Source organism: Heterodontus francisci, chromosome 42 (genome assembly GCF_036365525.1).
Source record: "Heterodontus francisci isolate sHetFra1 chromosome 42, sHetFra1.hap1, whole genome shotgun sequence".
In the NCBI taxonomy this organism is placed as follows: domain Eukaryota; kingdom Metazoa; phylum Chordata; class Chondrichthyes; order Heterodontiformes; family Heterodontidae; genus Heterodontus; species Heterodontus francisci.
The window spans coordinates 18,784,633-18,793,905 of NC_090412.1; the positions used below are offsets into that span (position 1 = coordinate 18,784,633).

The window sequence follows — 9,273 nt, forward strand, 5'->3', positions numbered from 1 at the left end:
TGGAGAAGGGGGAGGAAAAAGGAGAAGGGGGAGGAAAAAGGAGAAGGGGGGGGTGGGTGGGGGGGGGGAGGAAAAAGGAGAAGGGGGGGTAGGGGGGGAGGAAAAAGGAGAAGGGGGGGGTAGGGGGGGAGGAAAAAGGAGAAGGGGGGGAGGAAAAAGGAAGGGGGGGTTGGGTGGGGGGGGGGAGGAAAAAGGAGAAGGGGGGGGTGGGGGGGAGGAAAAAGGAGAAGGGGGGGGGTGGGGGGAGGAAAAAGGAGAAGGGGGTGGGTGGGGGGGGAGGAAAAAGGAGAAGGGGGGTGGGTGGGGGGGAGGAAAAAGGAGAAGGGGGGTGGGTGGGGGGGGGAGGAAAAAGGAGAAGGGGGGTGGGTGGGGGGGAGGAAAAAGGAGAAGGGGGGTGGGTGGGTGGGGGGGAGGAAAAAGGAGAAGGGGGGTGGGTGGGGGGGGAGGAAAAAGGAGAAGGGGGGTGGGTGGGGGGGGAGGAAAAAGGAGAAGGGGGGTGGGTGGGGGGGGAGGAAAAAGGAGAAGGGGGGTGGGTGGGGGGGGAGGGAAAAGGAGAAGGGGGGTGGGTGGGGGGGGAGGAAAAAGGAGAAGGGGGGGTGGGTGGGGGGGGAGGAAAAGGAGAAGGGGGGGGGGGTGGGTGGGGGGGAGGAAAAAGGAGAAGGGGGGGTGGGTGGGGGGGGGGAGGAAAAAGGAGAAGGGGGGGTAGGGGGGGGAGGAAAAAGGAGAAGGGGGGGTTGGGTGGGGGGGGGAGGAAAAAGGAGAAGGGGGGGTGGGGGGGAGGAAAAAGGAGAGGGGGGGTGGGGGGGAGGAAAAAGGAGAAGGGGGGTGGGTGGGTGGGTGGGTGGGGGGGGAGGAAAAAGGAGAAGGGGGGTGGGGTGGGTGGGTGGGGGGGGAGGAAAAAGGAGAAGGGGGGTGGGTGGGGGGGGAGGAAAAAGGAGAAGGGGGGTGGGTGGGGGGGGAGGAAAAAGGAGAAGGGGGGTGGGTGGTGGGTGGGGGGGGAAAAAGGAGAAGGTGGGTGGGGGGGGGAGGAAAAAGGAGAAGGGGGGGTGGGTGGGTGGGGGGGGAGGAAAAAGGAGAAGGGGGGGTGGGTGGGTGGGGGGGGAGGAAAAAGGAGAAGGGGGGGTGGGTGGGTGGGGGGGGAGGAAAAAGGAGAAGGGGGGGTGGGTGGGTGGGTGGGGGGGGAGGAAAAAGGAGAAGGGGGGGTGGGTGGGTGGGGGGGGAGGAAAAAGGAGAAGGGGGGGTGGGTGGGTGGGGGGGGAGGAAAAAGGAGAAGGGGGGGTGGGTGGGTGGGGGGGGAGGAAAAAGGAGAAGGGGGGGTGGGTGGGGGGGAGGAAAAAGGAGAAGGGGGGGTGGGGGGGAGGAAAAAGGAGAAGGGGGGTGGGGGGGGGAGGAAAAAGGAGAAGGGGGGTGGGGGGGGGGAGGAAAAAGGAGAAGGGGGGTGGGGGGGGGAGGAAAAAGGAGAAGGGGGGTGGGGGGGGGGAGGAAAAGGAGAAGGGGGGTGGGGGGGGGAGGAAAAAGGAGAAGGGGGGTGGGGGGGGGGAGGAAAAAGGAGAAGGGGGGTGGGGGGGGGGAGGAAAAAGGAGAAGGGGGGTGGGGGGGGGAGGAAAAAGGAGAAGGGGGGTGGGGGGGGGGGAGGAAAAAGGAGAAGGGGGTGGGGGGGGGGAGGAAAAAGGAGAGGGGGGTGGGGGGGGGGAGGAAAAAGGAGAAGGGGGGTGGGGGGGGGGGAGGAAAAAGGAGAAGGGGGGTGGGGGGGGGGGAGGAAAAAGGAGAAGGGGGGTGGGGGGGGGAGGAAAAAGGAGGGGGGGGGGAGGAAAAAGGAGAAGGGGGGTGGGGGGGGGGAGGAAAAAGGAGAAGGGGGGTGGGGGGGGGAGGAAAAAGGAGAAGGGGGGTGGGGGGGGGGAGGAAAAGGAGAAGGGGGGTGGGGGAGGAAAAAGGAGAAGGGGGGGGGGGAGGAAAAAGGAGAAGGGGGGGGGGAGGAAAAAGGAGAAGGGGGGTGGGGGGGGGAGGAAAAAGGAGAAGGGGGGGGGAGGAAAAAGGAGAAGGGGGGTGGGGGGGGAGGAAAAAGGAGAAGGGGGGTGGGGGGGGGAGGAAAAAGGAGAAGGGGGTGGGGGGGAGGAAAAAGGAGAAGGGGGGTGGGGGGGGAGGAAAAAGGAGAAGGGGGGTGGGGGGGGAGGAAAAAGGAGAAGGGGGGTGGGGGGGAGGAAAAAGGAGAAGGGGGGTGGGGGGGGGAGGAAAAAGGAGAAGGGGGGTGGGGGGGGAGGAAAAAGGAGAAGGGGGGTGGGGGGGGAGGAAAAAGGAGAAGGGGGGTGGGGGGGGAGGAAAAGGAGAAGGGGGGTGGGGGGGGAGGAAAAAGGAGAAGGGGGGTGGGGGGGGGAGGAAAAAGGAGAAGGGGGGGGGAGGAAAAAGGAGAAGGGGGGTGGGGGGGAGGAAAAAGGAGAAGGGGGGTGGGGGGGAGGAAAAAGGAGGGGGGGGGGAGGAAAAAGGAGGGGGGGGGAGGAAAAAGGAGAAGGGGGGAGGAAAAAGGAGAAGGGGGGGGGGGGAGGAAAAGGAGAAGGGGGGGGGGGGGAGGAAAAAGGAGAAGGGGGGGGGGGGAGGAAAAAGGAGAAGGGGGGGGGGGGAAGGAAAAAGGAGAAGGGGGGGGGGGGGAGGAAAAAGGAGAAGGGGGGGGGGGGGGAGGAAAAAGGAGAAGGGGGGTGGGGGGGGGGAGGAAAAAGGAGAAGGGGGGTGGGGGGGGAGGAAAAAGGAGAAGGGGGGTGGGGGGGGGGAGGAAAAAGGAGAAGGGGGGTGGGGGGGGGGAGGAAAAAGGAGAAGGGGGGTGGGGGGGGAGGAAAAAGGAGAAGGGGGGTGGGGGGTGGGGGGGGGAGGAAAAAGGAGAAGGGGGGAGGAAAAAGGAGAAGGGGGGTGGGGGGGGGAGGAAAAAGGAGAAGGGGGGTGGGGGGGGGAGGAAAAAGGAGAAGGGGGGTGGGGGGGGAGGAAAAGGAGAAGGGGGGTGGGGGGGGGAGGAAAAAGGAGAAGGGGGGTGGGGGGGGGAGGAAAAAGGAGAAGGGGGGTGGGGGGGGGAGGAAAAAGGAGAAGGGGGGTGGGGGGGGGAGGAAAAGGAGAAGGGGGGTGGGGGGGGGGAGGAAAAGGAGAAGGGGGGTGGGGGGGAGGAAAAAGGAGAAGGGGGGGTGGGGGGAGGAAAAAGGAGAAGGGGGGTGGGGGGGAGGAAAAAGGAGAAGGGGGGTGGGGGGGGAGGAAAAAGGAGAAGGGGGGTGGGGGGGGGAGGAAAAAGGAGAAGGGGGGTGGGGGGGGGAGGAAAAAGGAGAAGGGGGGAGGGGGGGGGAGGGGGGGGGAGGAAGACGGGATGGGAGGGGGGGGGGAGGAAGACGGGGATGGGAGGGGGGGGGAGGAAGACGGGGATGGAGGGGGGGGGAGGAAGACGGGGATGGGAGGGGGGGGGGAGGAAGACGGGGATGGGAGGGGGGGGGAGGAAGACGGGGATGGGAGGGGTGGGGGGAGGAAGACGGGATGGGAGGAGGGGGGGGGAGGAGAAGACTGGGGGGGGGAGGAGAAGACTGGGGGGGGGGGAGGAGAAGACTGGGGGGGGGGGGAGGAGAAGACTGGGGGGGGGGGAGGAGAAGACTGGGGGGGGGGGGAGGAGAAGACTGGGGGGGGGGGAGGAGAAGACTGGGGGGGGGGGAGGAGGACTGGGGGAGGGGGGGGAGGAGAAGACTGGGGGAGGGGGGGGAGGAGAAGACTGGGGGAGGGGGGGGAGGAGAAGACTGGGGGAGGGGGGGGAGGAGAAGACTGGGGGGGGGGAGGAGAAGACTGGGGGGGGGAGGAGAAGACTGGGGGGGGGGAGGAGAAGACTGGGGGGGGGAGGAGAAGACTGGGGGGGGGGAGGAGAAGACTGGGGGGGGGGGAGGAGAAGACTGGGGGGGGGGGGAGGAGAAGACTGGGGGGGGGGGGAGGAGAAGACTGGGGGGGGGGGGAGGAGAAGACTGGGGGGGGGGGGAGGAGAAGACTGGGGGGGGGAGGAGAAGACTGGGGGGGGGGGAGGAGAAGACTGGTGGGGGGAGGAGAAGACTGGGGGGGAGGAGAAGACGGGGGGTGGGGGGGAGAAGACGGGGGGTGGGGGGGAGAAGACGGGGGGTGGGGGGGAGAAGACGGGGGGTGGGGGGGAGAAGACGGGGGTGGGGGGAGAAGACGGGGGTGGGGGGGAGAAGACGGGGGGTGGGGGGGAGAAGACGGGGGGTGGGGGGGAGAAGACGGGGGGTGGGGGGGAGAAGACGGGGGGTGGGGGGGAGAAGACGGGGGGTGGGGGGGAGAAGACGGGGGGTGGGGGGAGAAGACGGGGGGTGGGGGGGAGAAGACGGGGGGTGGGGGGGAGAAGACGGGGGGGGGGGAGAAGACGGGGGGGGGGGAGAAGACGGGGGGGGGGGGAGAAGACGGGGGGGGGGGGGAGAAGACGGGGGGGGGGGAGAGAAGACGGGGGGGGGGAGAGAAGACGGGGGGGGGGAGAGAAGACGGGGGGGGGGGAGAGAAGACGGGGGGGGGGAGAGAAGACGGGGGGGGGAGAGAAGACGGGGGGGGGGGAAGACGGGGGGGGGGGGGAAGACGGGGGGGGGGGAAGACGGGGGGGGGGGGAAGACGGGGGGGGGGGGGGGGGAGAAGACGGGGGGGGGAGAAGACCGGGGGGGGGGGGGAGAAGACCGGGGGGGGGGGGGGAGAAGACCGGGGGGGGGGGAGAAGACGGGGGGGGAGAAGACGGGGGGGGGGAGAAGACGGGGGGGGGGGGGGAGAAGACGGGGGGGGGGGGGGAGAAGACGGGGGGGGGGGAGAAGACGGGGGGGGGGGGGAGAAGACGGGGGGGGGGGGGAGAAGACGGGGGGGGGGGGAGAAGACGGGGGGGGGGGGAGAAGACGGGGGGGGGGGAGAAGACGGGGGGGGGGGAGAAGACGGGGGGGGGGAGAAGACGGGGGGGGGAGAAGACGGGGGGGGGGGAGAGAAGACGGGGGGGGGGAGAGAAGACGGGGGGGGGGAGAGAAGACGGGGGGGGGGGAGAAGACGGGGGGGGGGGGGGGAGAAGACGGGGGGGGGGGGGGAGAAGACGGGGGGGGGGGGGAGAAGACGGGGGGGGGGGGGAGAAGACGGGGGGGGGGGAGAAGACGGGGGGGGGGGGAGAAGACGGGGGGGGGGAGAAGACGGGGGGGGGGGAGAAGACGGGGGGGGGGGGAGAAGACGGGGGGGGGGGGAGAAGACTGGGGGGGGGGGGGAGAAGACTGGGGGGGGGGGGAGAAGACTGGGGGGGGGGAGAAGACTGGGGGGGGGGAGGAGAAGACTGGGGGGGGGAGGAGAAGACTGGGGGGGGGGAGGAGAAGACTGGGGGGGGGGAGGAGAAGACTGGGGGGGGAGGAGAAGACTGGGGGGGGGGAGGAGAAGACTGGGGGGGGGAGGAGAAGACTGGGGGGGAGGAGAAGACTGGGGGGGGGGGGAGAAGACTGGGGGGGGGGGAGAAGACTGGGGGGGGGAGGAGAAGACTGGGGGGGGGGAGGAGAAGACTGGGGGGGGGGAGGAGAAGACTGGGGGGGGGGAGGAGAAGACTGGGGGGGGAGGAGAAGACTGGGGGGGGGAGGAGAAGACTGGGGGGGGGAGGAGAAGACTGGGGGGGGAGGAGAAGACTGGGGGGGGAGGAGAAGACTGGGGGGGGAGAGAAGACTGGGGGGGGGGAGGGAGACGGGGGGGGGGTTGAGAGGGAGACGGGGGGGGGGGTTGAGAGGGAGACGGGGGGGGGGGTTGAGAGGGAGACGGGGGGTTGAGAGGGAGACGGGGGGGGGAGGGAGATTCTGGGGGGGGGAGGGGGAGTTGGGGGTTCTGGGGGGGGGGGGGAGGAGCTGCCCTCTAATTCCACCACCCCCCCCGGGCCCGACCGATCTCCAGCTGTAAACACAGCCCCGCGGTGAACATTAACCCGGGCCCACTCACTCACCCGCTCCTTGGCCCCGCGGCTCCCCGGCACAAGTGAAAGCAGCGGCGGGAGACACAAACCGGCGGCGGATCCCCACCGATCGCGGCCCCGCTCAGCAACTGCGCAAAAACAGCGTCAGCCCTGCGTGCTCGCCCCCGCGGACAGTCCTGCGTGCGCGCTCCATGCGTCACGGCCGCGCTCGACTGCCACCCGCCGGGAGCGCGCCCGCTGTGTTCTGAGGGAGAAGCTGATCTTCAGTAATTTCAAAGCAAAATACTGCAGATGCTGGAAATCTGAAATAAAAACAAGAAATGCTGGAAATACTCAGCAGGTCTGGCAGCATCTGTGGAGAGAGAAACTCCATTCTCCCAGTTTCTCTGTCTCCGACGCATCTGCTCTGATGATGCTACCTTCCATGACAGCGCTTCTGATATGTCCTCCTTTTTCCCCCAACCGAGGATTTCCCCCTCCCCCCCCACTGTGGTTGACAGGGCCCTCGATCGTGTCCGGCCCATTTCCCGCACCTCTACCCTCAGCCCTTCCCCTCCCTCCCAGAACCGTGACAGGGTTCCCCTTGTCCTCACTTTCCACCCCATTGGCCTCCATATTCAGAAGATCTCCGCCATTTTTGCCACCTCCAGTGTGATGCCACTACCAAACGCATCTTCCCCTCCTCTCCCCTGTCAGCATTCCAAAAGGATCATTCCCTCCGCGACACCCTGGTTCTCTCCTCCATTAGCCCCACCACCTCGTCCCCTTCCCACGGCACCTTCCCATGCAATCGCAGGAGGTGTAATACCTGCCCTTTTACCTCCTCTCTCCTCAAACAGTCCTTTCAGGTGAAGCAGTGATTTACTTGTACTTCTTTTAATTTAGTATACTGTATTTGCTGCTCACAATGCGGTCTCCTCTACATTGGGGAGACCAAACGCAGATGGGGTGACCGCTTTGCGGAACACCTCTACTCAGTCAAAAAGCATGGCCCCAAGCTTCTGGTTACTTGCCATTTCAACACCCCGTCTCTGCTCTCTTGCTCACATCACTGTCCTGGGCTTGCTGCAGTGATCCAGTGAACATCAACGCAAGCTCGAGGAACAGCATCTCATTTACCGATTGGACACACTACAGCCTGCCGGACTGAACATTGAGTTTAATAATTTCAGAACATGACTGGCCCCCCTTTTTATTTGTAGTAATTTTTTATTTTTTATTTTTATTTTATTTTAGATTGTTTCATCATTCATTTTTTTTTATCATGTGCCTGCCCACTGTTTTTAGTTCATGTTTGAGCTTTGGGCCAGGGCTGTTAATTTTTCTGTCCATTAACACCCTCTCTGCACTAACACTTTGTCTTTCAGCACACCATTAACATACTTAATGTTATTCTCTGTGTTATCGTTTTCCCCACCCTCGCGTTATTTGCTTAAAACCTATTACATTTCTAACCTTTGTCAGTTCTTCAGAAAGGTCACTGACCTGAAACGTTTTACTCTGCTTCTCTCTCCACAGATGCTGTCTGACCTGCTGAGTATTTCCAGCATTTCTTGTTTTTATTTAAGCTGATCTTCAGGGCAGGTTGAGTGTCTGGAGCCGGAATTATTGTAAGCAGTTTAGTATTATTCTTTCTATCTTTTTTTTTCCTTCTTTTTTTTTTGTCTCTTTCTGCCTATTATTCTTTCGCTCCCTCTCTCTAAATCTCCCTAAAATCATGTCCCTCACTCTCAGCCAGGCTCTGAGAAACTCCCATATCAAACCACTCTCTCAACCTGGCAAAATCACCATACGCAATTCCCTCTTTAAAGCAGTGCTATTAAAAACAACCCCTACTCACAGTTATGTTATGAATTCACCATTTTCCCTTGAAGAGGTGCACATTTGGGAAATTTTGCATTGTAACAGAGTCTGCATTTACAACATGAATCCATTTTACTCTTTACATGGAAACAGATTCCAGATCGAATAGTGGAGGCAGAAACTCTGGAATAATTTAGAAAATAATTGGATGTTACAATGGAGAGAGAGCCTTTAGGATCTTTCTGGATGGATGAATTAAGATGGACTGAACAGCTTACTTCATCTGTTTATTATATTATCATTAGAAAATTGAAACTGTGCTCCACAAATATTGCTTTTTAACATTTTCTTTTATCATTTATGGTTGCAGAAATGTGCACTAAACTGAATATTCGTGAAGCTAAGTCAATAGTGGGCTGTCGTCTAGCTACCATTCGTTGCCTAACAGACTAACCTTTGTTTTTCAGTATTCAAGTTCTAAAACTAGCTATTTGTATCACAATAATAATTGTTTAAGAACCCAAAAAACAATCTAAAAACAGAAAAATGTAATTAAATAAACCAAAATTACTGGCTGAATTCTACAATTAAATAAAACACATTTCACCAGAGCTGTTCATTAAATGCGGTTACATTTCCTCTATGGATTTTCACACAAGAATTCCTTTATAGAAACCACAATTGTTTTCCAAAATGAGATAGTTTAATTTTAAACAGCTTGCAACTCTGCTCATGCAGCAGTCTGTTTCTTGCTAAATTGGGGTTGTGTAAAGAATGCCTAGTTAAACTTTGATTATTGTGCTGATCTAATCAATTAACAGAATTATCTTCACGAGTGATCACAAAGTTTCATGTTGCAAAATGTAAAGTGTTTCTTACAAAATGCATGTGTTGGTGATTAATGTGATACCTCAGAGAAGTAGTGAGTGAATACTACATTATTACTAGCATCATTTGCCAGTTGAGCACTCACCCTATGTCGAGTTGAATGCAAAACATTCCATGATACCACTGAAGGAAGAGCCGAGATGTCTTGCCAACATTTATCCTTCAACAAACATCAACCAAAACAGATTATTTGGTCACTTAATTCAATTATGTTTATGGGATCTTCCCATGCGCAGAATGGTTCCATGTTACAAGGCAACTTAGTAAAGCAATTAACGAACTAGGAAGTACTTTGGTATGCCACAAGAGTTGAAAAGCACTAAATAAATGTGAGACCTTTCTTCCTTAGCAATTCTTTTTTTTTTCTGTTGAGAAAGATGTTACCCACCCACCTCTAGTTTATAACGACACCAAGTTCTTTTCAGTTACAATCATCAGCTCCTGGCTTCTCTCCAATTAACAGGAATCCATTGAATTTAATGGATATTATTGAAATGCTAAGAGAGTACAAAACAAATAATGCTGAGAGATGGATGATATTGATCCCCAAGTCCTCACACAAATAAGGGTTAGAGTTTGTAAGGTATTGATGGCTATAGTGTGGGAATCACCAAAATTTGGGCAGATCTTAGTTGATTAGAAAT

The 9,273-nt window shown here is 60.1% G+C and overlaps 1 protein-coding gene across 3 annotated transcripts in view; it reads right to left on the reverse strand.

Moving 5' to 3' along the window:
- Positions 1–6,087, reverse strand: part of LOC137355495 (mitogen-activated protein kinase 8) — a 116,304-nt gene extending 110,217 nt beyond the window's left edge. For all 3 annotated transcript variants that reach the window (XM_068020691.1, XM_068020692.1, XM_068020693.1), the window contains exon 1: positions 5,969–6,087. The gene's annotated coding sequence lies outside the window, so the exon portion shown is untranslated. The remainder of the gene's footprint in view (positions 1–5,968) is intronic.
- Between the last annotated feature and the right edge of the window lie 3,186 nt (positions 6,088–9,273).